This window comes from Cryptomeria japonica, chromosome 8 (assembly GCF_030272615.1).
Source record: "Cryptomeria japonica chromosome 8, Sugi_1.0, whole genome shotgun sequence".
Lineage (NCBI taxonomy): Eukaryota > Viridiplantae > Streptophyta > Pinopsida > Cupressales > Cupressaceae > Cryptomeria > Cryptomeria japonica.
Window position 1 is genome coordinate 269863876 of NC_081412.1, and position 21331 is coordinate 269885206.

The following is a 21331-nucleotide window of genomic DNA, read 5'->3' on the forward strand; positions in this document are numbered from 1 at the left end:
ATTATTTATTATGTCCTCCTTGAAGTCTTTTAACAGATGACTAAGTTCCAATCTAGAAACTCCAGTTCCAGATGCTGATAATGGTGCTCCTGGCTTAAATCTCTTGTTCTTCTTAGATGTAGATCTGGAATACTTTTTGCAAATCTCCCCTATTTCAGCCCAAGTAGATTGTGTAATGTCACCTCCTCCCATGAGATCTAAGGAATCGGTGCATTCATCACTGATACCCCTCAAAAATATCAATTTGAGGGAATCTTCATTCAGAGTACTATGCTTGGACTTCTTGACACTAAACAAAAACCTTTCCAAATAATCCTCAAGACTCTCATCTTCAATTTGTGTCATTCTAAAGATATCATCCCCATGATGATCAGTGCCTCTACAATAGTCTTTGTATTTTGCAAGAAACAACCATTTCATCTCATCCCATGTATTGATTGTGCTACTACCCAATCTCATAAACCATCTCAAAGATGACTCCTTCAAAGTGGCAGGAAAAATTTTGAGTCTATGGGCATCTATAGTATAGTCAAAACTCCTATAGAGAACATCAAACTAAAATAGAAATGTATCTGGATCCTCTGTCACCAACCCATAGAATTTAGGAAGTGAAGATGCTGGAATGTTCTTGAGGTTGGCATTATCATGCTAGTTAGAGATGGGAAACTCAAACGTTGGACCTGGTGGTGGTGGTGGATTATTCCCAACAGGAGGAGGGTTCCCTTGCATTAGACTTGTGGGGGTTGTTACTATAGGAGATTCTTCTTCTTGTGGGCCAAAAAGGAATTGAAGACTACCTTCTGGAAATTCAGATTCAGGGTGATTCAAATTCTGTGGAACTTGATAAAGTTCAGCAAAAGGGTTTATATCTGAGAAATTATCTTCTGCATGATTAGGATGAGTGGGCAGAAATCTACCTCTGGCATCTCTTCTTCTGCTATGCATACAGATTCATGAAATTTCAAACAATTAACTGGAAACTATAATAACCATAAAAGGTTCTCAATTTGACACCATCCCTAGCAACGGCGCCAAAAATGTCTACCCCAACTATAATGATAATAATTACTCTAATTGAAATCTCAATCCGAAGTTTGGACATTCATATTGTAGAGTTTACTATTTTCATGGCTGGTGTTCATTTAGTTGTTGATCCAGGAACGTAAAACTTGAAATGGGTATGCAATATATATGCACTAATCTCCTTAAATGGTTATTCTGCATTGTTGCAGTAACTAACATTACGCAGAAAGGAAAGGCAAAAATGGAAAACATAAAAGGCTACATGAAAGCTTTATAAAACAATGTTGGAATAATCTAATGTAAATAACAGAAATCACACCATTCTGTCTTGGCTGCAGGAATAGTCAATGGATCTATTTCTAGTGGCTACAGGAACAATCCAGTCATGAACTTCTACTGCAACTAGGTAAAAATGAACTTCAATGAACATAAACACAGGATCACTCACCAAGTGAGCCCCCTTGGATGAGTGATATCAAACTTCTAGCAAAATACTTTTAACAAATCAGAACAACATATCTTTGCTTTATTTCATTCTGGAATCGATTACATGTTCCAAAAGAAAACTCTAGAATGCTTTTTAAAAACTCTTTGCTCAATTCCTTTCTATCTTGTCTAACCTCTAAGAAAAAGGAAGAGCTTATTATATAAAAAAGATAAACTACAATGGACAACTCAAATCACGCCCAGAAGAAGAGGAGGATGAATGTCAGATGAAGGAGATAACTAGAGCTTGGTTGTAGGAACAATCAGTGGATCTAAACCAAACCACAGTCTTTGCACACCATAGCGATATTTTGCGAATTCAATACGCACTAGAGTTAAACTCCCATAGTGAAGTATGACTGCTCTGATTATACCATACGTTGCGCCTGCTCGGATCCCCTTCAGTTTGATCTCCAGTTATCTGTACGTGATTCTTCAATCTTTGGGCGCGAAAGGAAATCATCCACCGCAACATCATTTATTATCTGCACTAAACAAGAACAACATACAAGGGCATACATACGTATCTTACTCAATTAATACATTCATTAACTCACATATGACATTATCCTAAATAATCCACATATCAACAGGGACAAATCACTTGGCTACATGAATAAATTGGTATGGTTGTAGGAATTAACCGACAAAGTTCAAACATGATTTCATAAGTTCAGGTTTAACACATGGATTACATATAGTCAATTCACAATCCTTTACTATCAAAATGCAACCCAAAAGATGCCAATAACCTAAGAGTTTTGATAAAAAACATGCCAAAGTATCAACTTATCACCAACCACTTCCACCAAACTACCAAAAAAGTCCAAACACTTTACTGTTTTATTTTGGCAATCTATGACTACTTGATTGGCTGAAAACCAATCCATGCCCAAGACAATATCATAGGAAACCAAAGGCATGATACGCAGATCCGCAAAGGTATGAAGTTTACCAATCTACAATTCACATCCATAACCCAAGGCTTCTACCACAACCTTAACCCCTAAAGTTAACTCTACTTTCCACCTAGCACCATGCTCTATTGTCTCTAGTCCACATTGCTTAACAAGAGAAGGTGTAATAAAAGAATCAGATGCACCGGAATCAAATAAAATAGATACAATATTACCATGCAACACACCTTATGTCTCCACTACAATACACTGATGTTCTACTTGGCGGTTGTCTACTGCTACATGAATCCTATGGATATTGTCAATATCTCCAATTGTAGGCTCTGAAGTAGCTGGCCTATAGTCGAATCCCTGAGTACCCTTCTAAGGGCAATATCTAGGAATGTGACCTTGTTGACTGCAAAAGAAACATTTTGTACTCGGGCCAAAACCACCACCCCCAGAAGGTGCGCTTGACTATTGATGACCACCTCTACTAGTTGTTGTATGTGTACTGTGAGAAGGCTAGTCATTGTGGTCACGCTTGTTCCTCTTCCATTTTTTGTTCTATCCTAGCTGAGCACCCTCATTCTACTGATAATAAGAGTTCTTATGCTTCGACCGATGTTCCTGCTAACCACGGAATGATCTCACTCCCTGATTTTGTGCTACTCTAGAACCCTGACCGCCAATGGATGCATTACTAGTCTACACTATAGAGTGAGTCCCAATTGCCCTAGCAAGTTTCTCCTCGGCCAAATGAGCTTTATCAACTACAACCTCCATGGTCTTAGCTTCAAAAACCCACACGTGTCCACTGTTGTGATCATTGAGACCCATGATAAAATGTTGCACTAACATGGTATCGTCATCACCAATCCCTACATATCTTTTGAGCTTGTAGAAACAATGCTCATGTTGCTCTACTGACATGGATAATTGATGCAAGTCATGGAACTCATCTGCCCAACGCTGCCTCCAATGATCCGATAGGAACCGTGTCCAAAATCATTCCATAAATAACTCCCAAGAGAAGGTGTTGATATCAAGGCAAAGCTTCTACTCTTCTATCTGCCACAAGGTGGATGTGAAACCCCTCAGATGCATGATTTCACATCTTGCCTTAGTGTTGGTATTGAAGGGATGCATAGAAAAACATTAGTCTAACTCTATCAACCAGTTTTCTGCCTCAAGACTAGTTATGGTACCATTGAATTTGGGAGGCTAAGTTCTCATCAAATCCCTTAATAATGAAGCATCTCATTTTTTCATGTCATTTAGGGGGCCTCACAAGCGACCTTTCACGAGCCCCATTCTCTTGGAAAGGGCCCAATCAGTTAATGAGTTGCTCAAGAAATAATTGTAATTGATTCCCTGTCGATGTTGATTGCTCACGATTTTGATTACCAAAATCCCCATGGGAATTCTATGAGGGGGTACTATCAGATGCTACCCCTCTGCCACGTGCCCTACCTTGGCCTCTACTACAGCCTCTACCTCATTCTCTTGGCATCCTTCTGGACAGCACAATAACACATAAGACGCAACTTTAGGATGAGAATAAAACACATGCAAAAGACTTACAAGAAATAATGAACCCAAGAACACCTAGAGAACCCAGTGTTGGAACATGGGCTCTGATACCAAGTGTAACGCCCTGCTATGAGGCCCAAATGACTTAAACAAAATAAACAACAACAACAAAAGCGAATAATTTTTTTTGTAATCATTCAATTGCAAGAGTAACATGATGATACAACAAAAAGATAATATAAACATTTAATATCCAACAAGAGTCCTCAAGGCCCCACAAGGATGTTACTCAAGATAACCTAACCATAAAAATAATACAAATGAAACTTCTATAAATAAGATAACACCGTCCTTTACAAAGGAACATGATTCAATATAAATTATCATGCAATTATACATATGATCATCGTTTACATTACAAGGTATCTGTAAGGATATAATCTCCTTGAGTACAACAATGAAGTGAGTACAAAATCTGGAACATAATGGAGGTCTTCAATCTCCTCACGAGCCATCACGGGCAAAATGTAGGAAGAACCAAAACCCAATGGGTATGAATAGCACTCCTATTAGGTCTCGGAGGCAACTGAGAGTGGGAGGTGAATCAGTTGTCTATTAATTTCAAACCCAAAACAAACTTATCCAAACTTAGTGAATAATACCAATAAACCAAACTTTAATGTCGGTAGACAGTTTAGTAGTTAATAACAGTACCGGTAAAGTTTAATGCATGAAACAAAAAAACAAATAACATACACAACAAATAACACAGTTATTTGTACGTGGAAACCCTCTAAGGGGAAAAACCACAGTGGGAAACCTTACCCACAATCAAATGATACTACTGCAGATAGTATGTGTGTACAAATGGGATCTGCACATGCAGAAAGGCCAACTGCCTAGAGCTCACTGCTCAATCACAAAATGGGAGTCACACTGACTACAATTGGATGGTTAAATCCAATGATAATGTACTGCTCAAAATAGCATCTCCATATGCTGGATTCAGTACCGGTTAAGCTTTGATTGTCTTCCTCATACCTTCCTTGAATCTTCAAATGATGTCTGCATGTATAGGTCTACTTATATTCACTTCTACCTTATTACAATCCCTTTTTACACTCTACTACTACATAATCTCCTAAATGAGATCTTACATATATACCAAAACCTAAGACCAAATGTTTAGGTCAGATCACTAAGATATTACAATAAAATCAATTAAAAATGAATCAATATACGATGCATGATGTCGGCTCAATGCATTTACAATAATAACAAATCATCTCCATAATGTGTCATGTTGAACTAGAATAGATAATGCTTGCCAGTCCATAACCTAGACCTATTTGTCGGTAACAGCAAATATGCAAACTCGATTGTACCAATAATCAAATCACCAAAATCAAGTGTTCAAGCAATGTCTTCGACATAACCAAGTAATCTCCAGATGATAAGAGATCATCCTTACTATCGGTGAACAATATAACCTGTCAATGAACCAGATACTGATGACTATGCATAAGTTACTGAACAAGCCGGTGAACATAATCAAAGATCTCCACAAAGATAAGTGTTGACAAGTGTTCTCAAGTGTTGACATCAATGACAAAACCAATGCAACACATCCATAATACCAACATTCTCCCCCTTTGGCATTGATGGCAACACAAGATGGGAAAACCATCTAAGTGCCAAAGCAGAAATGCCAAAAACCAAAAACCAACAATCTCCCAAGGAGATCATCAAAATACAAATACAGAGAGTAACAATCTCTCCCCAATGCATAATGTGTTTTTCCATAGATATCTCTCCCCCTTTGACATCAAATGCCAAAGCAATACAAAACCAAATACAATCAAATCATAGAACTTGTTACAAATACCAATTGTTATAACCAAATTTATTCAATCTACTTCCCCTAAGAAGTAGCTCTCCTTCATCAAAGCTAGAAAAAGATTTCTCTGTTAATTCTGTCGGTTTGATGCCATGCTCGAACTGTCTGAGTTTTTATCGGTGAGGGTATAAGTCCAAGTTGTTCTCTTAGATATTCAAAAGTTTCCTTAGGCAAAGGCTTAGTAAAGATATCTACAATCTGCTCTTTAGAATTCGTAGAAACCAATTTTACTTCTTTTGCTTCAACATTCCCTTTCAGAAAATTCAATTTGATAGAAACATGTTTAGCTTTAGAGTGAAATACCGGATTCTTTGATATATCATTGCTGCCATATTATCACAGTAAATGATTATAGGTTCTTTGCATTTTACATTTATGTCCTTCAACATTTTCTTAATCCATAATACCTAGGTACAATTAGTTGCTGCTGCAACATATTCTGATTCTGTTGTTGATAGTGATGTACAACTTTGTTTCTTGCTCAACCATGAAATTAGTCTTCTGCCAAGAAAAAATACTCCGTCGATGGTGCTTTTTATGTCATCTACATCTCTTGCCCAATTTGCATCTGTGTATGCACATAAATCAAAATTTTCATCTTTAGGATACCATAAGCCAAGATTTGTTGTGCCTTGTAGGTACCGGAAAATCCTTTTCACTGTTGATTCATGATTTTCCTTAGGATTACTCTGAAATCTTGAAACAATACATACTGCATTCATAATATTAGGTCTTGTTTGTGTCAAATACAGTAAACCTCCTATCATAGACTTGTATCTTATTGGATTAACAGTTGTTGATTCATCCTTCAATGATAGTTTGTCAGTTGTAGTCATAGGTGTACTTACCGGTTTAGAGTTTTCCATGCCAAATTTCTTAAGTAATTATTTCAAGTACTTTGATTGATTTATGAATTTACCTTTATCAATCTGTAAAATATGCAATCCTAAAAAGAATTTTATCTCTCCAACCATAGACATTTCAAATTCTTCCTGCATCTTATTAGAAAAGTCTTTACACAATCCATCTTCTCCTCCAAAAATGATATCATCAACAAAAACTTCAATAACCAAGATGTCATCATTAGTCACTTTGTAATATAAGTTGTTGTCAGCATTACCTTTAGTGTAGCCAAGCTTCAAAAGATATTTGTCTAATCTAGCATACCAAGATCTAGGAGCTTGCTTCAATCCATATAAAGCTTTCCATAATCTGCAAACCATATCTTTGTCATCTATCAAAGAAAATCCATCGGGTTGTTCAATGTGAACTTCCTCTTCAAGATCACCATTCACAAAAGCACATTTAACATCCATTTGATATACTTTATAGTTCTTGTGTGTTGAAAAAGCTGAGAATAATCTGACTGCCTCAATTCTAGCTACCGGTGCAAAGCTTTCATTATAATCAATTCCTTCTTTCTGTGAATATCCCTTACACACTAATCTTTCTTTGTTTCTAATTACCTTACCATCTTCATTAAGTTTATTTCTGAATACCCTTTTAGTTCCAATTACATTTTTGTTTTTAGGCTAGGGAACTAATGTCCATGTGTTATTCTTTTCATTTTGTTCCAATTCATCTTCCATAGCCTTAATCCAATGTTTATCTTCACATGCCTCATTAATAGTTGTTGATTCAATTTTTAGAAATTAGACATACCTCTTCATTTTCCAGTCTTCCTCTATTCATAACACCTTGATACTTATTCCCAATTATCTGACTTTCAAAGTGATTCAATCTTACATGCCTGGGTGTATTCACTTGTTGTTGTTCTTCAGTCACTGTGGAATTCTCAGATGATGTTGGTGTGATTCGATCAACATTCTTTACAGGTCTACTCACTGTAGGTTCATTTGTGATTATCTCAATTGTCGGTTCAGAGTCTATAGACCTTCTCAATTGTTCATCAATCTTCACATTTGCACTTTCAATGATTTTCTGCAATCTCTTATTAAAACATCTATATGCCTTGCTCTTAGATGAATAACCAAGAAATATTCCTTCATCACTTCTAGGATCAAATTTGCCAATATAATCATCTCTCCTAATATAACATTTGCTTCCAAATATTCTGAAATATTTAAGAGTAGGAGTATTACCAAATCATAGTTCATGAGGGGTCTTACCGGTTTCACCTTTGATGTGAACTTTGTTGAATATATAAACAGTTGTATTGGTTGCTTCTCTCCAATACACATGAGGTAGGTTTGCTTCTGATATCATGCTTCTAGCTGCATCCAAAATAGTTATGTTCTTCCTTTCCACAACTCCATTTTACTGGGGTGTCTGAGGTGCTGATAATTGTCTTTTGATTCCATTCACTTCATAGAATGTATTAAATTCCTTAGATGTGAATTCACCTCCTTGATATGATCTCAAACATTTGATTTTCTTACCGATTTCATTCTCTACCATCACTTTTAATAGTTTGAATTTCCCAAACACTTCTGATTTCTCCCTAAGAAAAGTAACCCATCACATTCTAGAATAATCATCAATGATTAGCATAAAATATCTATCTCCTTGTAAACTTCTAGTTCTTGCTAGACCACATAAATCAGTATGAATTAACTCAAGAACATTATTGGATTTTTCTGGAATACACTTAAAAGTTGCTCTAACTTGTTTTCCAAATTGACATTCCTTACATACTGGATTGTTAGGTTTAACAATCTTAGGTAAATCCCTTACTGCCTTAGTTGTACTGATTTTCACAATGCAATCAAAATTTACATGACACAATCTCTTATGCCATAACCAACTTTCATCAATATGTGCAATCAAGCATGTCTTCTCATTGTTATTCAAATGAAAAATATTACCTCTAGTCTGATTATCGGTTGCAATTTCCAAACCAGTTTTGTTCATGATTTTGCATTTATCATTCTTGAATTGTAATTGAAATCCTTTTTCAACTAATTGACCAACACTTAGAAGATTATGCTTCAAACCTTCAACATAGTAAACATTGTCAGTATTGTGCTTACCATCAAAAGATATAGTGCATTTTTCTCTGATCAAGCAAGCCTTGTCATCTCCAAATCTTACTAGACCTCCATTGTATTCCTAAAAGGTTAAGAATTTACTCTTATCACCATTCATATGATGTGAACATCCAGAATCAATGACCCATTCATCCTTTTCTTCAATTTTAGCTGCCAAGGCCTGCTCTACCAGTTGAACAGTAGGTGTCGGTTGATCTTCTATTATTGCAACAAAAGCCCATCCATTGTCTATCGGTTCCTCGTCAGAATCATCATTAACTCCTTCATCAGTACAGTAACATGATTTGTCTCTATTCTTCTTAAATATGTACCTTTGATATTCAGGGTTAGGCTTATATGTTCTTTTAGCTTTTTCATTCAATCTTGCATGTCTATCAGGACACCTAGATGCCATATGACCAATTTTATTGCAATTAAAACATTTAAATGGTGCTTTACCTTCATACTTACTTCCAACTAGACCTTTAGGCATTTTCCTTGCAAATAGTGCTTCAAGCTTTTCAAGTTCTTCATTCTCTCTTTTCGTTTCTTCAAGTTCTCTAGCATAGAGTGCTTTCCAATCATATTTTTCAGATGATGATGATGATGTTGAAGATGATGAAGCTTTGAAAGCCAAATCCATCTTAATTGTAGCAATAGGACCAAATTCCTCGAGTTCAAAAGTTGAAAGTTTTCCAACCAAAGTATCTCTAGATACTGATGCATTAGACATTGTTCTCAATTCATTAATAGTAGTTACTTTCATTTTGTATGCTAGTGGCAAAGCTCTTAAAACTTTAGAAACAATTTCATCTTCACTTAAGGATCCTCCACAACATTGTATACCCAAAACAATTTCATTAACTCTTTCCATAAAAGCATAAATCCTTTCATCTTCTTCCATTTTCAGATTTTCATACCTAACCCGGAAGCATTCCAGTTTTGCAATTTTGACAGTGGTATCACCTTCATTCAATGTCTCCAATTCATACCAAATAGCTTTAGCAGTAGATCGGTCTGATACCCATGATTTGTTGATCTGACAATGCGCTCAAAAGTGCTTCTCTTGATTTCCAATCATTTTCTTCATCTTTAGCCAAGGTTGGTGGATTAGGTTGACCTTGTGTAGGACCAACATAGCCATTCTTTGTAACATCCCATAAGTCCTTTCCAATGCAATTCAGATGAGTCTCTATTCTGATTTTCCATATACCATAGTTGGTTCCATCAAGTTTCAGACTGTCCTTCCTGAAATAGTTAGTAGACATAGGATCTCCTCAAGTTGTTAAACTTCTGCAAAAAGAGAACTAAGCTCTGATACCAATTGTAAGGTCCCGTAGGCAACTGAGAGGGGGGGGTGAATCAGTTGTCTATTAATTTCAAACCCAAAACAAACTTATCCAAACTTAGTGCATAATACCGGTAAACCAAACTTTAATGTCGATAGACAGTTTATCAGTTAATAACAGTATCGATTAAGTTTAATGCATGAAACAGAAAGACAAATAACATACACAACACATAACACAGTTATTTGTACATGGAAACCCTATAAGGGGAAAAACCACGGTGGGAAACCTTACCCACAATCAGATGATACTACTACAAATAGTATGTGTGTACAAATGGGGTTTGCACATGTAGAAAGACCAACTACCTAGAGCTCACTGCTTAATCACAAAATGGGAGTCACACTGACTACAATTGGATGGTTAAATCCAATGATAATCTACTACTCAAAATAGCATCTTCATATGCTAGATTCAGTACCGGTCAAGCTCTGATTGTCTTCCTCATACCTTCCTTGAATCTTCAAATGATGTTTGCGTGTACAGCTCTTCTTATATTCGCATATACCTTATTACAATCCCTTTTTACACTCTACTACTATGTAATCTCATAAATGAGATCTTACATATATACCAAAACCTAAGACCAAATGTGTAGAACGGCTCACTAAGATATTACAATAAAATCAATTACAAATGAATCAATATGCGATGCATGATGTCAGCTCAATGCATTTACAATAATAACAAATCATCTCCATAACATGTCGAGCTGAACTGGAATAGATAATGCTTGTTGGTCCATAACCTAGACCTATTTGCCTGTAAGTAAATATGAAAATCACCAAAACCAAGTGTCCAAACAATGTCTTCGACATAACCAAGTAATCTCCAGATGATAACAGATCATCCTTAGTGCCGGTGAACAATATAACCTGTCGGTGAACCAAATACCGATGACTGTGCATAAGTTATTGAACATGTCGGTGAACATAATCAAAGATCTCCACAAGGATAATTGTTGACAAGTGTTCTCAAGTGTTGACATCAATGACAAAACCAATGCAACACATCCATTATACCAACAAATCCAACCAACCATGTTGTACCATTAAGTCCACCCCCCGTGCTAGGAGGTTTCAACTAGACCTAAGAGATGGAAGGAAGTACAAGATGATACAAAGAATCTCATGCGGCTTGCAATATTACAATCACAAGAGACCCACAAGGATATGATAATAAGAACTCAAAAGTACAATCAACCAACTTCTAGAGGCCCAAGCAATCTATAGAAGAACAAAATCAAGAGAGACCACTAGGTATGCAATAGGGAAGAGTGTCATCACTAGGTTGTCATGAGTTACCCTGGTGAGTCTTCACTAGGTCCCGACCCACTTCCTAGGTTACCCTGGTGACCTCTACCGACCCCCGGCCCCCTTACAAACTCTAGTGGACCACACAAACCTTTCGTAGGGACAAGATTGGTGAATGCCATTCTAGGCCTTCTCAACTTACCCTTAACCTATACAAGCGTTCAGAAGTAACAGAGGCAACAAAATTAATCTTTATTAATGTGAGCTAGCTACCCACCCAAGTTCATTATTTTATATTTTCACTTGTTTAAAAACTCTCATTGAGTTACCCTGGTGATCACTTTGGGTCTCGAGCCCCAATAAAATCCACTCCCCCTTGATTTGCACCTAGGAATTCAAAATTCAAACACAAGGTCTACGACACCCCAAACATCAAGAGTCTTGACCCCTCTACCTTAGCAAGGTTGACTGATTTGCTAGAACATGTTTACAAGAAAGGAGGTTCAAATATATAAGAGTAATAAGTATTGAGGTTATATGGGACACCAATCACATTGCATAAAAAGATGAAGAGAAACCATGCACAATCAGAAACTCAACATTGTCCTAGCTCTGAAAACAATTGCATTTAAACACCACCTCTGAGTATTCAACTATGGTAGACAAGAACCAAGAGCAGATACCAGTTCTCATAATACCAAACAAAAGAGAATCCAATATAATAAATTCCAAAGAGACCATAATATCTTCTATACAACTATTAAGTCAAATATACATTAATTTTGATAAATACATTAAAACAGACATTTTATTATTGTTCATTCACAATTCATTTCCACAATCTTACTTTCATTATTTTGATCAACAACAGATTAATTGAAATAATCCCAAGTTCATATATTTATATATATAATCAAGAGTGTTGGATATTGTTGGCATATGATGAACCGACATGATGATATGATGATAATGTATGTTGTCATTGATGTCAATAAGTGAAGATGAACTGGTATGAAGATATATAGTGAACCGGTGTCAGGGTTTCACTAAGTGTGACTACCGGTTGGTAGTCTTAACTCTAGGGTTTCCGGTTTGGCAATCCATCTTGTGCAATGCAACCGAAGACATCATGTGATGAGTTAGCTAAGAAATGTGAATGAGATCAAGGTGCCATGTTAGCCTTGTGCACGTGAAGGATTCTCTTGAGGATCTTGCATGAGAAGATCGACTGCATTAAAAGTCTACCTCGGGAATGAACATTCTTCTTGGCGGTATGAGAAGAGAGCATGATGGGTTACTGATTCCCATAAGCAATGAAGAATGAACGATGCAGATTGTCTTGTGATATTTTTGAGATTGTATTGCTCTATGCAAAGTGTTTGGATGCTCGGTATTGGACCGCCTATATTGTAAACCTAAATTCTTAGGGTTTAGGGTTTATGCTACCGACCTAATTGTTGTCTATAAGGTCAATGATGTTTGTTATTGTTTGTTGTTGGCAAATGTTGTGTGTGTATCCAAGTGATGAGATACTTGCCAAACCAGTAAGAGGAAAATTGCAGAGTGTGATTACAGATTAGAGGAACTGAAAAGGATTTGCCTTGGCTTGTAGTGATGTTATCAGATCAAATTTTTACATGTTGTCTTCTAACCATTTCAACAGTTGGAAAATCCCTTTACCGAGTAGCTTTAACAGGCTTATTGTAAATCCTTTAACCGGGTAACTCAAGATCATTGAGCTCTTCAAATCCTCTAGCGAGGTAACCTTTAACAGGGTTTCAACCTTTAACAGGGTATATAGCCATCTCTTAACTGGGTGATCTTTAACATGATCAGTTCCTAACTGAACCTTATTGTAAAGTCTTTAACCGGACTAGGCTCCTAATAGAGCGAGCTTCAAAAGAGTTCAAAACAAGCTTGTGGGTATTCATCCCCACCATGGTTTTTCCCATTTGGGTTTCCACATGAAAAATTTGTGTGTCATGAGGTGCATTTTTCATGTGATGATTAAGTATTATGTTTTTTAGTGATTATGCATGCAAAGCTAATAGGTTATGGTATTACTGGTATACCACATGTATATGTTTATGGGTGAAGTTGTTATCAAATATTGAATGTATTTGAAGTGATCAGACTTATCAATTTATGTTGTCTGAAGTCTTATTGTGTTTAACCAGTATTTCCATGGTTAAGTTCAGTGATGAAGACAACCGGTTGGTATTGTTTTAACTTGATAAGTTGTTGAGAAATTTTTTGTCTGTACTGATTCACCCACCCCCCTCTCAGTACCAATTAGGGTATTTGTTGTTCATCATTATTCATCAAAGAGATCTAATTAACTTATGTACATCCATTAATTCCAAATTAACATTATTTTCCAATAATTCCAAATTTTAACCATTTTATCTCACTTTATTCCTACCATTATGCTCAAATAAATAATCATTTCATTATGCAAATGATTAAGATAGCATATTAAATTATTGCCTTTAAGCTAAAATGAATCAATCAACATTGGATTCAAAGAAAGAGCCCAAAGTATAAATTAAATATATTTAAATACACACACACATACATATATATATGTATGTATGTATGTATGTATGTATGATGTATGTATGTGTCAATTTATGTTCTCTGATATCTCTCAGTTATATGTCTTTCAATATCAAAATTGTTAATGATTATTTGTACTTATTAGACACACACACACACACACACACACACACACACACACACACACACACACACACACACACACACATAGATATAACTGAGATCACAGAGGAAACAAGCTAACCTATTGAAAACAAGCTTAACATTACGCAGATCATAGAGGAAATCCCAGCCGAAGTTTGAAAAGTTGTAGAGAGGGAGGAAGTCATGGAGGGGATTACCCACGGTTGTAGGAAGGCTCCCCACTGTTGTGGGTAGATCCGCCCAAAATCGTGGGATGGGCTCTCCCCATGGCTATGGGAAGGGCTCCCCACAGTCGTGGGCTTTCCCATGACTGTGGGTTTAGTCCCTCCCACAACGTGGGTGAGCTCCCACGCCAAAACAAACTATGCAAAACAGAATTTCACATAACCAAAATTTGATTAAAAAATGATAATGATATTTTCATTTATATAAATATATAAAAACATCAACACATACAGACAGGAATTTTACAGAAGATTTCTTCAGGGAGGAGGATAAAATATAATCTTTTCAAATCCAAGAATTCCAAATGCACAAATACACATTAAATTTGTTCTAACCCCAAAATTTTCCTAGATTTCACAATTTACATTTTATTTAACCCAGATCACAGATAAATTTCAATAACCCAAAAATTCCCCCCATTTAACAGACAATCCATTTAAAAAATTTATCTTTTCAGATAAACAACGGACTAATTTCAATCAAACTAAAAGAAATTTCTACATGCAACAGAACAGAATCTGGAATCCTACCTCTAAATGCTATTTGAAAATCACGCTCATTAGCAGAAGCAAAAATCCTCAGGAAGATCCACGATTGTTCTACACAATGAGCCAAGCACACAAATCTTAAAGCTTCGACAAAATAATTCAAACCCTTTCACTAATTCCTTAGCAAAAATCCAAAATAGAACTCCATTGATTTTCCCAATTTCTTCTTCCCAAGCAGATTTCCCAAAAAAAACCTTTTTAAAAAACCCATTTTCAGAAAATTCATGCACATAGTAAACTTCACGGGAAGCAAAAGCATTTCTTCCCCTAAAAATAACTCCCCCTCATTTGCATGCGGGAGCTCATAATTAATTTAGTTCATTCATTTCTTTTGTAACTTCCCCTGATGCAAATATATATATATATATATATATATATATATATATATTGAAAACAACTAAATATAAATTAATTTTCCTTGAGCACAATAAAATACCAAATTAAATGTCTTATTTTCTATTTTAGTTAATCATTTACAACAAGGATAAAATAAATTAAATCATTTTACCAATAACATTAGTTTAATTTAATCTTGCACAATTCAATTTTATTAATTAATTAATTAATCAATAATATTCAAATACCATTTATATATAATATTAGTCTTTGTCACATAAATACTAGATAATTATTATACTATATGCAGGGGTAATGAATTGTGACAAGCCAAAACATGAAAGACCAACAGAGCTAACGACTGACATGACTAGACAACCAAGAAACAAGGATACCTGACTGGGGACTCGTTCACATAGGAATGATGGTACGACAAGGGTCTGACTGATAACTCCAATTTCCACTTTACCATTGGGTTATAGAGCACACTCGACCCTAAAGGTTCAAGTGGAGTTGATTCTCGATACCTTCAACTGCTTAAGCAAACTATAGAACATATATATATAAACCATATGATAACATACTGTGAAAAGAGAATGGAATCGATTTATCTTACCCATTAAGAGCAGTGTAATGCTTTTCCCTTTCACCCAAGCACATCTGAGATGAAACATAGTCTATGATCAGAACAAATAATCATCGATAACGTAATGATTAAATGTTAACATCACATATATAAACCATCTCAATGATCATCTAATTATCAAAGCATAGATAACATCAAATAATCACATCATATTCAACAATATGAAATCATCATTATTCCAATGATCCACAGAGCCTATAGTATAAATGTCACATATGAATCCAGAAGACATAGACAAACATCACATCCAAATCAAAATTGACCAACACAAAAAGGGTCAAAACCACACAACAATCTCAAAAGCACAAAGGTTGACAAGCCAAAAGAGAGAGGGCACTATAGGCAATCTTAATTCATTTGTGCCTTTAGATCTGCTGGTAACTTGAGTAGTCCATGTGCATAGGACTTGAATTTAGCATCTAATACTTCATAAGGTAGCAAGAGTATCCAAGAAATCTGAGTCTCCAAGGCATCTATAATTGTAATTCCATGTCCACGAGACCAAGACAAAACTTGATAAAATTAACTATTTTTTAAACACAATTGAAATACCAATGTCACAACATAACATGTACTAGCACTACAAGGTGCACACAAGTTTCATGTGGAACACAATAACATGAAGGCAATGACAACAAGAAATACCTCACAATTGTACAAGAATGGAGGTACTAGGAAAAGGCTAATCCATTGAGGGGTGACTCACCAAGGAGGACCTACAAGAGAGGAAACAACACTCAACAAAAATCAAGCACTATCCCATAATCATTTTCTCTCTAATCACAACACAAGGATGGGATGAGGGAAAATAATTCTCAAATCTACATCCAACACACACTAAGAACAATGACAAAAATTCTAGGATCCAACACTACTCAACTAGATGACAACAGTGCCAAAATTTGAGACAAGGAATAGGATGAGGGCACTAGCACCTCTAGTCCACTATATTAGAGACAAGACAATCCTAATTACATGGACAACCTACACAATAGAATTACTAACTAGGAGGCCTTACACCCACCCAACCCAATTGGGCTTTGAAGGTCAGGTTCCAATGCTCACCTAACCTCAAGCATGAAACTAGAGAAGCATAAAAGATAAGGTTTGAGGCTCGAGGGTCGATCCTCAAAATATCACAATAATAAATGGGGGTCGATGATTGGGTTTGACTCCTACACCCTACAATACTAATGTAGGTGGAAGGATGAAGGTATAAATTATTGGGAAAATGGTCAGCGCTCCCCTCGGGATTCATGACAAGGGACTAACCGCCCCCTGCTACAGTTTGTATCGAACGTTGATAGATCAGTATTTTGATGCAATAGAAAACTGAGCCAACAAATGGTATCAAAGTATTGGGTCACAAATTTGAATCCCCTCAGGTAATGTTGAGGGGGATATTGTTGGGAAAATGGTCAATGCTCCCCTCGAGATTCGTAACAAGGAACTAACCACCTCTCGTGCGATCCATATCTCTACAGTTTGTATCGGACGTTGATAGATCTATCTTTTGATGCAATGGCAAACTGAGCCAACATAAATTCTAAAGACTGATGAACTTAATTAGGGTTCAGGCTTCAGGGGTTCGTCTTACCCGACACCGAACAAGGAATTACAAAGTCCTGGTGTCTAATGTTTGAAACCCTTAGACCTCCAACATCGAACACCTAATGGGATCTCTTCAAGGATTAGACATCAAGGAATTCGAATTCCTAATGCCCCAAAAACATCGAGGTTGCAAGCTCAAAAGTTACCCTTCGAGGATCAAGGATCGGGGGTGCACCCACCACATTTTGAATATGAAATGTGAACCTGCAATGCCAAATGTACAACACATTTAGAGAAATTGGTGATAGAGAAGATGGTTTCAGGGGTCGGGGGTTAGGGCTCTGATATATCTTTTTAACTAAAGGAACTCTGAAAAGTGAAGGTCTAATCCTTAAAGCTTGAAACAATTAGAAGGTTTAACAAGTATTAAGAGACCTACAGTGATCGAGGTGCAAGGTAAGGGTTTACCACTTCCACATATTTAGCAAAAAACAAGGGCATAATCCTAATCAGCCAATTCCAAAATACTAAGAATAACAACAACTCAATGAGGTCCAAGAGTAGGACCTAACCTCAACAAAAGGCAAGAAGAGGAAACACTTATCAATTACACAAATATACACTAGAGAGTCCAAATGGACCAAATTAAACCAAAACTCTAGGAAAATGTTAGGATAATGTGGCATTAACCTTACAATCCTAATTCATTCATAACTATCCATGTTCCTTAGAAAGTGTTCCCTAGGACATGTGAAAAAAAAACATTTTAATATTTGTACTTTATGGCTATTCGTAATTGCATTTTCACGAGGTGAACATGAAGACGTGATAAATATAAATATAAATGGACAAAATAAACTCCTTCCCACATCCATACTGAGACATGAAGGGTCATGCATAAGGAAACCAAGTTTGGGAGGAGAAAAGGTGTCCATTTGGGGATCTGAATAGTCACCGCAAGCTATAGAGCACTCAAAATGTGTAAAGACAAAGTGGCTTTGGTTTGGCACCCATGAGGAGTCACTTGAAGACTTGTTTATTATTTTATTATGTCTATTGTCTATTCATTCTCCATTTCATGGGATTTTACAAGTGGTTTTGTCCCCTTGTTTTGGGAAAGCAACAGTGGTTTTTCCTCTCCCATTTGGCTATAAATTGGAGCTAAGGCATAGTTGTTTAATCATCATTGATCATAATTTCCTTCAGGTTTTTTACTAGTTCTGGGATCATTTGGAGAAGAGTAATGAATTTTTTTATGGTGGTTTTCTCTCCTTTGAAGATAAATAATATACTTGCCCTTGTTCTCTAGTGGAGTTTTTTCCCAAAAGGGTTTCTCCATATAAATCTAATGTCACTTTTGGTATTACTAGTTTTATATTTATGTTTAATGATGAAATCACATATCTCTTTCAGATTTAGTTTTAGATTTGGTAATTTTTAAGATTTTTAATCACATAAGAAAGTTCATAATGCAAGTTTTCTTCACCTTGTTTCTCAACAACACAAACATCTAGGTATAAGAGGAACATAGGATGGGATACACAACTCCACCCTTGACATCAACCAAGAAATTATATTCATTTTAAAGAAAAACAAAATATTTCTACTTTCATTAATATTATCATGACCATTTTATAAGAATGATACTCAGTTTAAGCCCCAAGCAAAGATTCCTCATTTCATTTTACCCATTAAGCAACTTCCAAATAAGAAGGAAAAGCATACAAGTACTTCATGCTAGACACCAACACTAAGACATGTAAACCACTTTAATCATCTCATTTATCATTTGATTACAATCCCTTTATAACAAGTGGCAAATATACATATTGCAAGTTACAGAGCATGCGACACAAACCTCTATAATTATACATTCAGCATAAATGGAAGAAATAAAGTGCAAAGAAGGAAAGATCATAAGAGAGTTCAATGTCGTCTCCTATGCCAAATCCTCCAGTCCCCAATGGTGGTTAGCATGTAACCTGACCATCTCAAACTCGTAGGTCCACCCCACCATGCTATGGAGATGATCACACAGCCCAACTACAACCAACACATGGTACACTTGGGAAGAAAGGCTTACACACACACCAATCACGAAGTATACACATCATGCAATAATCAAGGAGTAAACATTGATATGGAGAGGAATGATACATCTCTTGGGTGGTAGTCAAGCTACAGAAGGGGTTAGGTATTAGATTCATGGAAGGGGGGTATCATCATGTAGCATAAAGGTATTACTCACATAGAACTAAGTGGTCCTCTCAAGGAGATGAGGAGACTCGCTCATACTAACTCAATGTCCCAAGGACAATCACATCTTTCCCAATTTATGCTAAGCCTATGCAAGCACTCTAGGCATGAGAGGGAGCATAATATCACTCAAGTTAATTCATTTCTCATGTTTTATCTCATTTTCACTTGTTTCATACATAACTTCCAATGAGTTAACCAAGTGACTACATGTGCCCAAGCCCTCATTGGGAGCCACTCCCACAACCGATCCTAATAGCTACACCATAGGATCATTATGTTCTCCACGAACACAGAATTCAATTCAAAACACAATATGAATATTATCATTTTAACATTAATATTTTCAACATAGGCATAAAGTTTCAATTTACCCAAAATGACATGGAAAAAAATCCCAAATGATCTCAAATCAAAATTGCATACATTGGTTATATAATCCCACATAATAATCTATCAAAATTTGACACCATCTCCACTTTTTCAACTTCTCTAATTTTTTATGCAACTAGTGAATAGTGAATAGTGAAACCTCCATTAGAAGAGCTCAAAAAAACATAAAAATAAAAACCCTAAAATTTAAAAATCTAGCAATACCCTTTTGATTCTTAGGTTCCCAACAACCCTATTTCAACATAAAATCATCATTTCACACAGTCTATAAAAAATTTGGCATGGTAAGTTTCCACATTTTTCTCGTAGTTAGTTAACCAATCAATTTAATGTAATGATTTCAACTAATGAATTTTTTCTTTTCATCATACAATTCATTTGCAACAAGAAATAAGGAAAGATGAGTAGGGGGGGAGAAATAAGATTTCTACCTCATACTAGCTTCAAACTTGAAATTTGAAAATCTCTAACCATACCAAATGAGAGAGAACAATTTTGGAGCAACATGAACAATTTGTCATTCCTAATCCAATGCAAAATTACCCATAAAATTTCTCCAAGAATCCACTCCAAAATCTCCATTCCAAAAATCAAGTGTAGGAAGAGTTTTGAGAGCTCAAAAATCCCAAAATAAGACTAAGCATAAAATGAGCCCTTTTTCCCTCTTTCCATTGACATTTTCACTTTTTGAAATAAATGAATTAAAAATACTTGTTAATTTCCAATTTTTACCTTGAATATGCAATGCCATTCAAAATGAATATACATAAGCCATTATTTGCTCCTTTAAATATAAAATTGTCATTTAAAACTACAAAACACAATTTCACAATAAATTGAAATAAAATAATAATATATTTCCTTTTCAATAAAAATAAATAAATAAATAAAAATTGATAGCATTTCTAATTTCTCAAACATTGATGTTTTTTTATTAAAGGAAAAACAGGTTTTGAAGGGACCCGAAACCCTTTCAACCAGATTTTGAAAGGATCTGGAACCCACTACAGGAAAGTTGTCTAAACAAAATAAACATAAAGGCACAAACAACCTAGGAAAAAAGACTACAAAAAGAATAGCATGCAGTCAGCCACACAGCTGCAAAAAGGATGGCTTGCAACCAGCCCCCGAACAAGAATCATCAAGATTTACTTTTAGAGCTACTCTTGTGGGAGTGGAGAGTCGTGTCAAAAGGAGGGTTAGAGCACTTTTCTTTCTTTCCCTTAATAGAAATCCAACCCTCTTCCACTTG